The sequence below is a fragment of the Perognathus longimembris genome, chromosome 3 (genome assembly GCF_023159225.1).
Source record: "Perognathus longimembris pacificus isolate PPM17 chromosome 3, ASM2315922v1, whole genome shotgun sequence".
In the NCBI taxonomy this organism is placed as follows: Eukaryota; Metazoa; Chordata; class Mammalia; order Rodentia; family Heteromyidae; genus Perognathus; species Perognathus longimembris.
In genome coordinates this window covers 93607753-93623830 of record NC_063163.1, presented here as the reverse complement: position 1 = coordinate 93623830, position 16078 = coordinate 93607753, and the positions used below count along the sequence as shown (strand labels likewise).

The 16078-nt window shown below is 42.9% G+C and overlaps 1 pseudogene; it reads right to left on the bottom strand.

Annotated features, from left to right (window-relative positions):
- Window positions 1–10908: 10908 nt before the first annotated feature.
- LOC125349315 lies at window positions 10909–12263 on the bottom strand (annotated as a pseudogene).
- Between the last annotated feature and the right edge of the window lie 3815 nt (window positions 12264–16078).

Below are 16078 nucleotides of genomic sequence, written 5' to 3'. Positions count from 1 at the left end.
AATGGCTCTTTTAAAACAAGCAGCCTAAAACAGTGGGAGGTACCTGGTGCCTCTAGGTTTCAAAGTTCTTCAAATATAATTGAAAACTAAAGAGTAAATGTTAAAAAGAGGCTAGTAAAGGATTTAAAAATCAAAAATGGATTTCTGAATATAAAATTTAAAAATAAAACTTGTCCTAAATGTTTGTTTGAAGTTGGATTTAAAAAAATACGGTTACCAAAATGATTGTTTAATTGTTATTCCAGTTTGTCTATAGGTTTTTGTAACAGTTTCCAACAGGCTCACAGAAAAAGACAGACGATTTCTACAAGTTTGTCAAATGTAACTTTGGCCATCAGTAAGTTCCAGGTAACATCATGCTTAAAAACTACTTCTTTGTGGACCACCTTATTGCCTTTAATTGGAGTAAAGTAGCCTTATAGACAGGCTCATGATCTGAATTTGCAATTTGTGGCCAGCCCAGGCAGAGAAAGGTCCCTGTGAGAGTCTTTGTCTCTAATCGGCCAGCAGAGTACTAAAAACAGAGTTGTGTTGGAACTCAAAATAACAGTGTGCTAACCTTGTGGTGGAGAGCTGAGGGACAGCACTGGCCCTGAGTTCAAGTCCAGCAACCAAGAAATGCCAAAGGTACATTTACCCCAAAATGAAAAAGTTACTCATGGGACAAAGTAATGGAGCATCCAGAGGCAGTAAGCCACTGCTTGGATGAGAGAAATGTTGTCAAATCTTAGAGTCACTGGTGTTTGGCCTTTCAAACATTAATCAGAGCCGGGAGGTCCTAAAACATAGTTTGTAAACATGCCTTTCTAATGCCCATGTCTGTCTACTTTGTAACTGGGCAGGAACTTGCCAGTCATCTATGGTAGTGGGTATCAAAAACCAAGGTTGTCAAATGGGAGGATAGTTTAAAATCCCAACCCCCTGCATCTGCTCAGAACCCTAATTGACAGTGATAATTCTGAGCTGGCATATGTGTTAAAAAAAAAAAAAAAAAGGCTTGTGGACCTGAAATTGTGTTTATTAAAATCTAAGGCTTACTAAGGTAATTTAGCTCATCAGAGATCAGTTTCCCCACCCAGTTAGGAAAATGCTTTTGCAAACTAGAATGTTAAAAGGATACTCTACTGTAGCCCAAGAAAAAGTCTGTAAAGTTCTTAAAAGTTAAATGTAATTTCCAGTTTGGAGTAAAGCTCCCAATGGACATCTGATCCTGGCAACCCCTGGGTAAAGTAGGCTAAGGGTATAAGACCCTGACTAAAAAAGGTCATTGGCCCCAAGTCAGCCTAAAGAAATTACAAAAGATGGATGGTCTTCACCCATCAGCTCCCCTTTAAAACCAACGGCCCAGAGAAATAAATCCGAGGGCCACTGCCTAAACCAGTGGGATGCCAGCCTACAAAAGCCAGTGTACTTAAAAAAAACAAAAACCCCAAAATTAAAAAATTTCACTAAGTCAGGCATTAGTTTTAGCTTCTTTAACCAGTTTATACAGAAAGTTACAGACAACCCAACAGGAGGTGTGACATTTTATTAAAGCCAAGGGGAGACTCCAATGCCTACTGCTGCCACAGCCCCTGCCCATTTCATTTGGGTCAAGATCAAGGACGGCCTAACAGTCATCTACAAAAAAATCTACATTTTCACCCTGAGCCCCTCTACCTGGGGAAAAGGGAACTCATGTCATTGAATATTTATTAGAAACATTTGCAGTTATGGGTATTCCTTATCAAATAAAAACAGATAATGCACCAACCTAAACCAGTAAACAAGTACAAAAATTCGTAGAATTTCATAACATCTTACATGTTACAAAAATTAAATACAATCCTCAAGGTATAGTAAAACAAGCTCACTACATTTTAAAAACACAAATTAATAAATTAAAAGGGGGGAATGGCGCTGGGAATATGGCCTACTGGTAAAGTGCTCGCCTTGTATACATGAAGCCCTGGGTTCGATGCCTCAGCACCACATATATCAAAAAAAGCCAGAAGTAGAGCTGTGGCTCAAGAGAGAGAGTGCTAGCCTTGAGCAAAAAGAAGCCAGGGACAGTGCTCAGACTCTGGGTCCACACCCCAGGACTGGCAACAAAAACAAATAAAAAGGGGGAATATGGATAGTACCGAGGGGTATGCGACTTCTATGGAAAGTCTTTATAAAGTAGCCCAAGCTGTTATTGCGGAAGCACTATTTGTTCTTAATTTGTTTAATTTGCCTCAAAAAGATGTTTTAGCCTGTTGGGGCTGCTTTCTCTGACCCGGCTCAGAGGCTTATTTCTTTCTCTCTTATTACCCTCGTATCGTCCTCTCCCCTAACCCTCGGCCTGCAGGTCTGTCAGGGTGGGACGTAGGGGTGACTCCGGCCTGGCGTGCGCGCGACCCGCGTGGTAATGTGGCCGCTATCCTTCTCTGGGAGCTAGCGTACATAGACCACGGAGTAGGCTTCTGAGAGCAAACTAACTTTATTGAGAGAAGGACAAGGGGAGATGATTCCGAAGGAAGGGTGTTGGCCAGGGTTCCGATAGGCTGTGAGCTGTCACGTGACCTCCAAGGGGCTGGTCACTTGACCTCCAAGGGGCTACGTCACTCTGAGCGCGCCAAACCAGGGCGGGGCTGGTAGGCGCCAGGCTGGCTGCCAGCTAAGTCGGGGGTCTATTTGCCCAACCGGTTTCTCCGGATTCCAATGTAGAGAGGATGGAAGGGCCGCATTCCCCAGCTGGGGGAGGTGCCTCAAGCCCCTTCCATCCAGGGGAGAAAGATGGACCCCAACATTAGCCAGAGTGGAGTGCCACTTCTTAGCCCCGCCTTTGTTAAACAAGCCACAGGCTATCTGGACTCGATTGGGTGTAGGGTTAGATTGTGTTCCAGGTGAGTTAATAACCCAGGGCCAAGGGTATGCTTATGTTTCTGCAGAAGATGGCTGACCCTTCTAGCACCTGCTCCCATGGATCCAGCAACAAACACCCTTGCGCATCAAGACCTGGGTGAGATGTCCTCAGCTGGGTGATGAGGCCATTCCAATTCAGACTATGGCTGCTCCTAGCATCCATAAGAGACCTCAAAAAGGAAAGACAGCTCCTCTACCTACTTGGGGACAGGTAAAAGCACTATCCAACAAGGCTCAACATGTGGTGTTATCTTCTAAACATCTCTTCCTGGCTATGTGTGCCTTAATAACCTGTACTTCCACGGCCAAGGCCATGTCAGAGGTAACGTACTGGGCCCATATTTCCAGCCCTCCTTTATTGTGTCCATACTTATGGACAGAAGTTCCTGTTTCAGTTTCTACATCTATTACTGACTTACTTTCGCCCCTTATGGGTCCGGTATTCCAATCTTTCCTTTGGAAGAAGGACATCTTTTCTCTTACTCTCAGTTCTCTGAAGCTATCTGTCTTGGTCATTCCCCATGTTATCCCTTTCGATATCAATATTGGATTCAGCACAGAGGATCATATAATTCTAGTAGAACTCGGTTGATTAGAATGTCTTCTTGGTCTGTAGGGTCCCATACTTATAAGATAGATAATCGTTTTACTCCTGTGGGTCTGCCTAAATGTGACTCTTTTACTTATCTGAACTTAAATTTTACTGAAAGGCATTGGGAAAATTGCCGAGAAATGTTTCCTACCATATGGAACACATCCCAACATATTTGGTATGACTGGGGACCTTTTGGTGTGTGATTACAAAACTTCACCAAGTATAACTCATCTTGTGACCCCACTTTCTCTATAAATATGTCTAATGCCATTTCTGCTAAGCAGCTTTTAGAATGGTTTGGAGCAGGTTTTAGTGATGCCTCCCCTTGCCTGCTCTCGCCCATGATAATATGCTATTTCCTCCCCGTGTCATTTATGAAAACTAGCCACCTTTCTTGCCCCTGTAATGATAGCCAATGAAACTTACGTTGGAACTAAAAAAATCTTCAGCTTCTTACAATTTTACCGTTATATAGTCCTATAATCTTTCTGCTCGTGTTCATTTCCTACTAGTTTTAATGGTTGGCCCTACAGTTGTAGTTAATCATACCATATCCTGTACTAACTGCAAGCTGTATACTTGCTAAATAACAATGTCACTTTTAATTTTAGTCAAGATAGAATTATGATTTTGACCCAGAGACATCCACTTTGGGTGCCTGTTCACATGCTTTGTCCCTGGGCTAGAGGACCTGTACAAAGACTAGTAATATGCTTTTTTAAGCAGCTGCTGAAGAGGAGCCATCGCACACTTGGACTAATTGTTGCAGGACAGATCGGACTGATCGCCATTGCTACTACCACAGCAGTATCCAGAGCCATATTGCGACGATGTGTACAAATTCATGATTTTATGGTGCAATGGCATCAGGACTCCCATAAATTATGGCAACATCAGTTGGAATTAAATGCACATCTTCAAGATGAGGTAGAAGCCATTAAGGGAGGAGTGCTTTGGCTTGGACAGAAGTATCTGGCGTTATAGTGATGACTTATTTTGACCTGCGATTGGAACTCAAGTCATGTCCATGTAACACCTTATAAATATAATGCCTCAGAATATGAATGGAACAATATACAAATGCTTATAGATGGAGCCATCATGAATGGTTCTCTAAGTGAACAAAGTTTGTACAGGGAGGTTTTTGAGGCTTTTCAAAAAGAATTACCGAATGCCTCTTCTGTCGATGAGATAGCCCAGGGACTAGCCAAGACCTTAGAAGGACTAGACCCAAGGGAATGGTGACAAAGTATTACACACAGTGTAGGAAGTGCTTTTATTGCCTTAATACTTATGTATTTTTGCCTTAGAATACCGTTGCATCCTTGGAGTAATAAGATGCTTTGCTAAAAATGAATCTTCTGTTATTTTGCTCACTGCACTTAAGCTTGCACATGAGGTGGCTGCAGAGAAAAAATAAAGGGGGAATTGTGGTGGAGTGATTCTCTGACCTGTGGTTACCTCAGCCTTGGCAAAGACCTGCTAAAGTCCTTGGAACACCAAGGGCTCGAGGAAGAAAACCTCCTCTAAAGCGTCTGATGGCAAGGCAGATCATCTGGTCTGGTCATGAAACATTCCTGATAGAAGATGTCCTGGGAAGATTGCTTTGCAGCTGCTCATGTAGGGGGTATTATTGTTAAGATAGTTAGCACAGTACAGACAGCAATTATATGATAAGAGTGTAGCCATGTTTTGACAAGTCTTTATCCTATTATGTATATTTTTCTGTTTGAACTTTAATTTTGAAGTTGTAAACTGATGTTTAGGGAACCTATTTCTAAAACAGTTTATAAGTGCTGGCTTTCCTAAAATAAAAATGTACATTGGTTCCTTTGCCTCTGCATCCCCCGTGTCCTGATTTTTGCTGCTTCAGTTCCCGGGTCCAGGCCCCCTCTAGAGGGCCACAACAACAGATGGCATAAGAACGTGAATCCTTCAAAAGCAGATGATATCAAGGTTCTAAAAAGAATTGGAAAGAGAGATATTATCCAGTGCCTCATTTTTCATTTGAGGGAATACAATCTCATGTAACTTACTGATAGGGTATATAGTAAAGAAATAAAAATATCTTTTCATAAACTGCAAAAAAAAAAAAACCCAGTTGACTTGTATTTCAACATTATCAACTATATCCGATTATTTTGATAACAAAAATTAGTGATAAATGGTAAATGGTAAACATATTTACTGGGATGAAGTCTCCTTCAAAGGTAATTGTTTTTCATTAAATGAGAAATCTGCCAGCAATAATGGGAAATACCCAGCCCATAGACCATGCATAAATCCCGAGAAACCATTTGGTACATGTGCAAACATGTATGCTTCTTGCCATCTACGTGTATTGATAATTTGTGTGTGGGGGTGAAAGGGAAAACTGGGAGAGAGCAATAGAAAGGGTGACATAGTCCAAAAAGAAGAGTATGCATTCCCTGACTCCTGTAACTGTACATCACCCTCTGTACATCACCTTTATAATAAATATTTTTAAAAGGAGGAATATAGAAAAGTAGCACCAGTCCACTATGATAGCAGTATTTCCAGCAATGTGGAGTGATTAAACAAAAGAGACAAGAGTTAGACTCCAGATACATCAAACAAAATGCACATAATAGTATAGCACACAGTTTATGCAAGGCAGAAAGATCCAGTCAGATTTAAAATACCAGTTGTAGGTGATAATGCACATTTCCCAAATAGTTAGGCTGAGTGTCAGTTGCTTACACCTATAATCCTAGCTACTCAAGAGGCTGAGATTTGAGGATTGCCTGTTGAAGCCAGCAAGAACAGGAAGGTCCACAACACTCTTACCTCCAATTAGGTACCAAAAAGCCAGAAGTGGGGCTGGGGATATGGCCTAGTGGCAAGAGTGCTTGCCTCCCATACATGAAGCCCTAGGTTCGATTCCCCAGCACCACATATACAGAAAATGGCCAGAAGTGGCGCTGTGGCTCAAGTGGCAGAGTGCTAGCCTTGAGCAAAAAGGAAGTCAGGGACAGTGCTCAGGCCCTGAGTCCAAGGCCCAGGACTGGCCAAAAAAAAAAAAAAAAAAGCCAGAAGTGTAGATGTTGTCCACGGGCTTTCCATAGAGAAGTGAGTAATAAGAAGCTTAGATTCTACTAATAGTACTGGTAGAGATGTCTACTCGGCAGATGAGTTGGAGCCTCTGGGCTGCTTTAGGCCTCAACAAACCACGTCTGAAATCCATCAAGGTTCAGCTCAAGGCTAGCACTCTACCGCTCTGAGCCACAGCTTCACTAGTGGTTTATTGGAGATAAGACGCTCAAGGATGTTCCTTCCCTGGGCTAGCTTTGAATCATGATCCTCAGATCTCAGCCCCCTGAATAGCTAGAATTACAAGCATGAGACACCAGCACCAGGTGGAGAGTCACATTTTAAAAATAGCATCACAAAGAACAGCTGGCAGTTGAGGAACTGCAGAAGCTGCAGGAGCTTGCATCCATGAGAACAGAACAGCAGAAAGGAAGCCAGGGTTTTCATCCAACCCTGCAGACACCACAAATAAAGACAGGAGAATGTTTATGACCACTTCTGGTGGTGTGGCCAAGAGTGGCCCAGCATGAGGAGGCATTCTGGAGAGTAAAGCACAGAAAAATTGAGAAACTCTCCCTCTGCCTGAGTGTCTCAGGAGACTCCTAATGGTGGCAAAACAGACAGAGGTTTCCCTGGAGCAAGAGAAAGAAAAAACAATCTTTGCACAAGCTACTTCTTCCCAGGAACCCCACAGTCCCCCCACTTAATCAAAACCTGACCTTGATCCACAAGAAGCAATGTCAAGCCACTTTAAAGTCCATATTCCAATTCAAGTCCTCTTATCTCTGAAATTCTCCTCCCCTCCCCTCCAGTCTCAGTCTCCCACCTCCACCAGCCACCAAGTAGGAATGTGGGGGTCCATGCCAACAAACCCACCACCAAGCTTTTTACAGTCTTCACCACACAATTTCCTTGCACACCTTTAGCACCACTTTTAGCTCCTCTACCAGAAAATAGAAAAAAAATTCATATAATTAACTATTCAAGTATTGTTAGCCTTTGCCATTTCCGTCTCTCTGACCCCTGCCTTTAAACATTCAAGCATAAGATACCCCCAAGCACTAACTCAGCTACTAGTTGATCCAAGTAGCTGCCACAGTTCTCCTAGTTTATTATTCAAGGTCCTGGGTCCTGAGTGGCCAGGGAAATTCTCACGTGGCATACAAGCACCCTAACCAGGTGCATTTCTCCATGCTTTTATGTTTTCTCCGACAACTTGGCTTCCCTGCTGTGCAACCTGTCGCACTCCAGAACAGATATAGATTCTTCCTTTCCAGATGCTGTTGAAGACCTCTTCCTCCTGGGATCAGGTCAGAGGCAGGGTGCCCGATGTCTGCAGGGTAATGGGTCTAGTCTTCTACAGCTGCCCCTGAACTCAGGGGCTGCAGCAGAGGCCCTGGGGGGACATGCATGGGGAGGTAAGGCCCAGCCATGGTGCAGCGGGGCCAGCTGCATTTGCCAACCTGGACCACCAGCTAGTCTACCTTCCGGAGACGCCCAGCATCATGGACTGCTCCAGCAGAAGGAAGCTGTCTTCCTCCTCTTTCCCTTCTGCTTCCTTGTTGGCCTACTCTTCCTCTGCCCTAGGGAAAAACATGGCCTCCGGCCAGGGCACACAGACCTCAGCAGATGTTGCTGCCTTCAGACTCTTTCTTTAGCAGACTACTGGATTGAGGTAGTAGAATGACCTCATGACCAACCTCCCAGAGCATCTTAGCTTGACCATGTCAACTAAGAGAATCCCTGCCACTAAGCAACCTGTCTTACCTCAGGGCTGCACCTCAAAGTTAATTCTGTCAAGGAAGGCATGAACTAATGACTCATAGATATGTCCAGGAAGGGCACATCCACTTGTTGGAAAGTCTCATGTACTACAGAAAGTCTCATGTACTACAGAATGACCCCCTTGTTGTCCTAGAGTCATGATGGTGGCCACTGTTTTTCTTTAAGAAATGTGATTTTTACACCTGACAGTCCAGAGAAAGTTCAATGTGTGAACACACGGCTTCATATCAAGCAACAAATGGAAATGTGATGCAAACTAATAGAATTGATTGCAAAGTGAGAGAAGCTGTTTTTGTGGATTCTTGTGGCACAGGTAATATATATGTTATTCAGGGGTGACTTGCATTCTGCCACATGATGATCTGAGGGGAGGGCTAGGGAGAGAAGTAGAGGGAAATCTTTATCTTAACATTAATTACATTATCACCTAGGAAGGTATTTAAAGCTCCCTTGTTCCATCCATGGCCATCTGCTGAAAGTAGCCTTTTCTTGTTCCTAGAACTCCTGGAAAACAATAGCAAGCTCACCAAACAGGGGAGATCTTCAGAAGTTCTATATCTAAGGGATAAAAATAAAGCAGCTAAAACATCCACGCTCAGGTTGTATGGAAAAGTTTTTTTTTTTTCTCCTGGTTCAATATCTAGACATGGAATCACAGGGTCATATTGCCAGTATTTTCCAGCATGCCTTGTTTACACCTCTCCAAGAGCTAGGTGATGCCACACATGTGTTTTCATGGCTTCTCTGACCTTTCTTGCCAGGAGACCCTTCTCAGACTCTCTGCCTGAGCCTCCTGCTGTCTCCAGAGGGAGTTTATTCCTTTGTCTAGGACCTTCAAATAGCTTCTGCCCTATATTTCAATATCATATAGTACTTGCTACTAGCCTGGTGTTGGATGTGCATTTTGAAATTCCCCTATACAGATAGGTTAGAAAAATGTACCACTAGATTATCAATATACTGACTGCTCCCCTGTATCATCCTAGTTCCCCCAAAGGACCTGGTGGAGGGATAGGGCAAATGTGTTCTTAGTGAATTCCAAACCATTACTGTCATTCGTTTTTTCTTTTTTTTTTTTTTAATCTTTTAGGCACTTTTTATTTTCCAAAAAGAATTGTCATTAATATATAAACATCTCATTCTGTCAAAAAATTTCTACAACTATACAGCTGTTTGCTCCATTATTTGCATCGGAATTGACCACAATACAAAAATAAGAGGGAAAAAAGAAGCAAAACAGCAACTGATTTTATGCTTTTTGATGTAGGTACGTTTCCACTTATAAACATTTTTGAAGCCTCTTACAAAATTATTTACACCATGTTGTCTATTTACATGTTTTAAGAGCAACGTTTCTAACAAAGAAAACTATAATTTATCAAGTAATGAAAATAGTTTTCTAAAAAAACTTACTATATTACCACAAAATAAATAATGATAAATAATATTTTTAAAACAAAATTAAAATTTCATTTCAATTAAGACCCCTTTTGGCATTTTGTTTATGATTTTGCCCTTTGATTAACAGCATGGACATCACATTGCTATTTTCTATTGCATATATGGAATAGCGCTTGCTTTCTTAAGCTTTCAACCTATCATTGATATTAAGGCAGTCACTGAGTCAGTATTAACAACTAATTACACCGCACTATAATTCTGGTAAAATTATAGTGCCTCACTGTATAGTACATGCAAATTCCACATAAATTTTCATTAACCAAGAGTACTGCACAAGCATCTCAGGATATGAAAATTGCGTTATAAATTCAATATGTCTATGTGAAAAGCACATGTCCTTCTGAAAAAAAGATACTGTATTTAGCTTATTATGAAGTTTAACTTTTGTATACTGGAACTATTTTGAAGCTCGAGTTTACCATTCATATAAAACATCTTCCATATTTAAAATAATTGTAGTAATCAGTGCATGAAATTTCCTAAAACTCATTTGAATGATTATTCCTTTCCCCAAAGAAATGAATTTGGTAATAATATTTGGAGAGGCAACTGACCCCCAAATTCTAATAAGTGTATTCATGTGGTTTTTTTTAATGTGTGACTCTCTCCCCGCCCCCCAAAAAAGAACCTTAAAAAACTTGTAATAAACCTATAAAGCTGATTTGCATATTTACAAAATTTTCGATAGCAAATATAGGCAACTCATATAAAAAGAAAAGTATTTGTTCAATGGCTATTTGTGAATTGCCAGGTACACTGCGTACCTCTAAGGAATTATCCAATATTGAGAAAAATTATTCTACTCAAGTAAAATCTTGACATACCAATCCCTCTTTTTCCGGTGCCTGAAATTGATTTACTAAAACACTGTACAATTAACGCGGGTGCCCGGCTCCAGACACCCACGCGCGCCTCCCTCCAGCAGGCCCCATGCTCACGCGTGGCTTCCTGTCATGAGATGAAATCTGCTCGAGAAAAGCCATGGACATCACAGCCAGCATTCCAGACACTTTGGTATTGATACACTGTATTCCTTGTTATGTCACATATACAAAATACACATTTCCAGTCTTTCTTTTTTTTATATGAATAGTTAGTGTGGACTAGGGCCGGCGGCCTGCGGCGGGTGCTCAGTTCTGGTGGCTCTTCATGTGCAGCGCCAGGTGGTCGGAGCGCAAGAAGCTGCGGTTGCACAGGGCGCCCTGGAAGGGCTTGGCGCCCGTGTGCTTGTGGTAGTGGCGGGTCAGCTCGTCAGAGCGGGCGAACCTCCAGTCACAGCCTTCCCAGGTGCACTTGTAGGGCTTCTCACCCGTTTGAGTCCTCAGGTGAGCTTTTAAATGAGAAGACTTTGTATAAACTTTTGTGCAACCAGGAAAAATCACAGTAGTGGATACTCGTTTTTCCAAATCCAGGTTACTCCTTCTGTTGTATCTGACAGGTTGGATGTTTTGTGAATTAACTGGCAGGTTGGCGGGGATATTTGGATTGTGAATTGCCAGTTTAGAAGCAATTGTAGCAGCATAGGATGGAGGTGGGGTTAAATTCTGGAGCATCTCTGCTTGTCTATCGGGATTTCCAGGCTCTGAGCAGGGTGGTGATGGGGGAAAGTAAGTGGCCTGTTGGGGAAGAAACTGACTTGGCATTGTTTATGTGCATGGGGCATGCCCTGGAACTGTTTCACTGCAGTCTGCAGAACAGCAGAGCTGTGTGTGCTAAGACCTGCCATGGCGGCTGACATAGAAACATTAAGGGTGTCCATTACTGCTGTCTGGTTTGTAGAACTGGGCATGTCTAGATCCGGTGTATTCAGTAGCTGGTACAGGTGGGCCCTGCTGGGAAGGGACAGACAGATGAATGTCTAGAGTGGGAAGTTCTTGTTTGTTTGATGAAAATATTGCTCACCTCTGGAGCTGCGGTCTGATGTGAGGTGAATATACTGGTGAACTCGGGGAGGGCCTGGGTCGGGGCCGGAGGAGGGGCGGTCGTTTCACTCTGGTGGCTGAAAATGGTAACCGGTTCTGTCGTGATCTCTGGGATTTGTAGAGGCCAGTTCTCAGGTGAGTGCTGTCTGGGAGGAAGACGTTCATGCTGATACTGTAAGGTAACCCTTCACTGTCAGTGAAGAACTGGTCTACCACTGAGGCACTGTCTCGTCTGTACTTTTTATGCTCTGGAATTATTGGAACTGGAGGAAGCTGAAGCGACAGATACTTCTCCATTTCACATCTTGTCTGGACCAGCTCCTTGGCAGGCAGTCACGGGCCGGCGGCGGGCAGCGGCGCCGGCTGTGGGGGCGCGGGCTGCGCCTGCGGGTGGTGGTGGTGTGGGTGCTTCAATTCCTCGCCCACGAGAGCTCCGTGTCGTGGGGCGCGTTTGCGGCGTCCAGCGCCAGCTTGAGCTGCGCGAACACCGGCTCGTCCTGCGGGGCCGGCGGCTGGGGCACGGGTCCCAGGTGGGCGCTCAGAGTCAACACCCGCGTCGCCATGGGCAGCCGGGGGCGGCTCCGGGCGCAGGGCACAGATCCGGAATGCTCTCCACGTAGCTCGCGCGCTGGCGCAGGTCCTCTGGGTGGAGGGGAGCCTCCAGGCAGAGCCAAGCGAGCCCAAAGCGAGCTCAGTTCTCCAAGGCATGTAAGCAAAGCCAAAAACTCTTCTGCTCCGCCCCGAGTAGCCGCCATCGTCCTCCAGATGGCCACTTTCTCCCCCCGTGCCGCGCCGCGCTCTCAGGCTCTCCGGAGCCCACTCTCACCACTGCCAATCTTCCCTGGCGAGCTGCGAACACGCGCCCCTGCCCCGAGACTACTCCTGTCATTCGTTTTCTGAGGTAGACGTTTAGGTTTGTGTGTGTGTGTGTGTTTTATTATCTTAGCAATTGAATCCAGGTAAGAACTTTAGGTCATGTGCATTACACAGGCTAGGTATTATTTCCCTGGAAGCCTGGAAGCGACCCTGTTACCAAAGGATGCCCGATGCAAGGGTGCGTGCACATAAATGTGAGATGTTATTGGAGGTGGTGGGATTTTCCTCAACATCTTCCCCTCCTTGGATTATGTAGTTGGTAACTGCCTACCAAAAGATGTCTCTGTGGAGATTATGTCCTAGGGCATGGGAAGGTTTCTCTATTGTTGCTTTAAGACTCCTTTGACCTCACCTCTACCTTGCCTTTTGCTGATTATTTTGGAGATGGTGTCTAGTGAGCCCAGGCTAGCCTCCAGCCACAATCCTTTGTATCTCAGCTTTCTTACTGTCTAGGACCAGAGGCATGTATATTAGTAATAGTAATAAATGGTAATAACAAGGTAGCCACAGTGAGCCAAGGACCCAAGTGTTTAACAAAACAATAAAATGTATGTAAGATGCATGCAATAAATAGTATTTAGCTGTGAACCATTATAATGTGGATGCACCTACAATGCCAAATGAAGTACCAAGAAGACATAAAACAACAGAGGCCGAAAAGCAATGACTAGATGTCAAGGACTACAGAGAAGGTACAGTGGACACTTTAATCACGAGGCAGGGCCTTTCCATTGGGTGTGATGAAAATGGTTGGGGACTCTGAAGAGACTTGTACAATGTGGTAGGATCTGACTCCAGCAGGGCATGCTGCTGAGGTGTCTGGAGGACACGGAGAGACTAGTCCTCTGAATCTTAGAAAGAACCACAGTGGAAACCAGTTTATAGACTCATCAAACAAATACAACTACCCTATGATTCACTGATGCTAATCCTGAAATCACAAGATTTCAAGGATATAGTAAAGCCATGTGTACCATTATGTTCCCTTATTGCAATATTCAAGGTATGGAAACAGAACCCCTCAGTGGACAAATGGATCAAAGTGTGAGATGAAAGATAGATGATAGGAAGACAATACACACACACACACGTGAATTTTACTCACCCATCAAGAAGCATCCTTTCTATATTAAATTATTTGTAAATACATAAAACCTGAAAAATTAAAGTTTTATTATGTTAAGGAAGTATTGTGTGAAGTAGTATCATGTCAAATATTATATAAATGTTATGAAGTGTCAGGACTAGAGAAACAAAGGACATATATTTTTATATGTTTAAGTCTAATTTATAAATATGTATGTAAACATAAACAGGGTCATATGCATAAAGTATGGTATATGAAGGGGAAAATTCCAGTGGCATAACTCCTTTGAACAACTAACTTATAGTCTAACAGAATGAATAGCAGAGCTGGGCACAAAAGCTCAGGGACAGCTCTCAGGCCTTGAGTTTAAATCCCATTACTGGAAAAGAATTCTAGCAAGCCTGGTACTTGAGGTATATGGAGTGGGACAAGTTAAACGGAAGGGTTAGACAAATGAAGAGAGGAAGCATGAGAGAATACAGTCATTATATACAATATATATGAAAAAAAACTAGGAAAATGGAGGGGATAGGTGGGATTGGGAGAGACAGAATTATGAAAGAGGTGATATTGACCAAGACACACTGACATCCTGACTTGAAATCCCTCTGTACAACTAAAGGCAATACTAATAATAAAGAATAACTCCATCTTGCAGAAAGCCTCTAGTTAGCTGTTCTGTGTGAGAATATGCCAGAATGCAGCAACATGTAGCCAACCTTTCCATGGCCTGACAGTTTTTGTTTAGGCCAGTTGAGTACATAGAAACAACTTTCCCAGAGTCTGATTTTCTCTGTGCTATCAGGAGTTAGCAGAATCAGTTCTGCTCTTTGAACACTAGGAGGTGGTATACATCTGGGTGTACATCAATTCTGCACTGGTCTTAGAGCCAAACCAAACAGGAGCTTCTTAGAAGTTGGTACCTTCATTAAATGCAGTTGCTGCTACACTGTCTAGTACCAAACTCTTTGCTTACTAAATTAAGACTTGTATAAAACACTGTTGGAGCTGTTGGCAATGTCCCAACTTGGAGGCAGATATTTCCTTTACATGTCTTGAGAAACATCTTGAGACAGCCTGTTTGGGCACACTATATGGGAAAATACTGGTTTTCACACACTTGGATAAGCAGTTTCCACGGAAGTGTGACTTATTCCCAGAAGCCATGCTCACTAGACTTTGACTAATACCATTGTTTCTTATTTAGTAGATGGACAATCACACAGCAATAATAGGTTCCTATGAGCAACCTAGATTGAGAAGATCCATTAAATTTCACGAAAAATACTTGGTCTTGGTTATCCTGGGCACTTGTTCTTGGGAGGGACCTCTTATCTATTTTGCTCCTTTTTTACTTTATTAACCTTCTAACCAGATGTATTTTTTCATGTCTCCAGGCCAAAGTTACATACCATGCTATAGCATCCCAAACTATGATCTTCAGTGTCTCTTAGTCCTGTGGACCAGGCATCCATAAAATTTGACTTCCACAAATCCAGTTGGCTTCTGCCTTGGCTCTGTGGACTGCTCCCTAAACCTCTGCCAATCAGCAAATAGTTGGGGAGGGGCATATGGAAGACCCTATTCAGCTTAAAGCAGCTACACATGAGACATGCACACCACTAAAGCCAGTGTTGGTTCTCTTCTTTCATCAGTGAGAATAATAAAAAAAAAGTCTTCCCTTATGGAGTAGTGTCAGACAGATTTAAAATACCCAGGGTCAAACCAAACATGGGAGAAAGCCAAGCTCATGAAATGGGCCAGCAGAAAGGCAAAAGTAAGAGGCCAAGTTGGTGAGATGTTCCCTTTTGAGACTAATTCCAATTGATGACCAATAAGCAAGGCCCCTAAAAATAATCAGAAAAAAATCCCCCCAGAAACCTGCTCCTTCTCCATTTGGCGCAGCAGCACTACACTCTGCCTAGCTGCCCTGAATTTCTCTGTAATAGTATCCTAATAAACCTATTTCTCCTTATCATTTATTTCAGTAAATTCTTTTATGAACGCTCAACTTCAGAAAATCCACATATCCTAAACAGCAAAAGCAGGTTTAAATATCACACAATATACAAAATGGTTTACATTAAAGTTCTTGCCTTTAATTGAATGGCCATTTCTTTAGAATCATCCATGCAGGAACAATTCCCACATATCTCCCTCCCCCAAATCCCACTCTACAAATTCAGATTCATATTTCTAATTCTATAGGATATGTCTTCCAAAGATCCCAAATCCCCAAGTCAATGTCTGCCTTCCATTCCTGATCCCCTTTCCTTTTCCTGTTCACCCTGAATCATTATTTGAAAGTGTGGCTTCTGTGCTCTGTTCAGATGTACTTATTTATGCTCAGAATTTCAGCTTCCATGTGCCCAAAAAGTAACTGTAGATACATGTGCCCAGCTAAGCAAGCAGCTA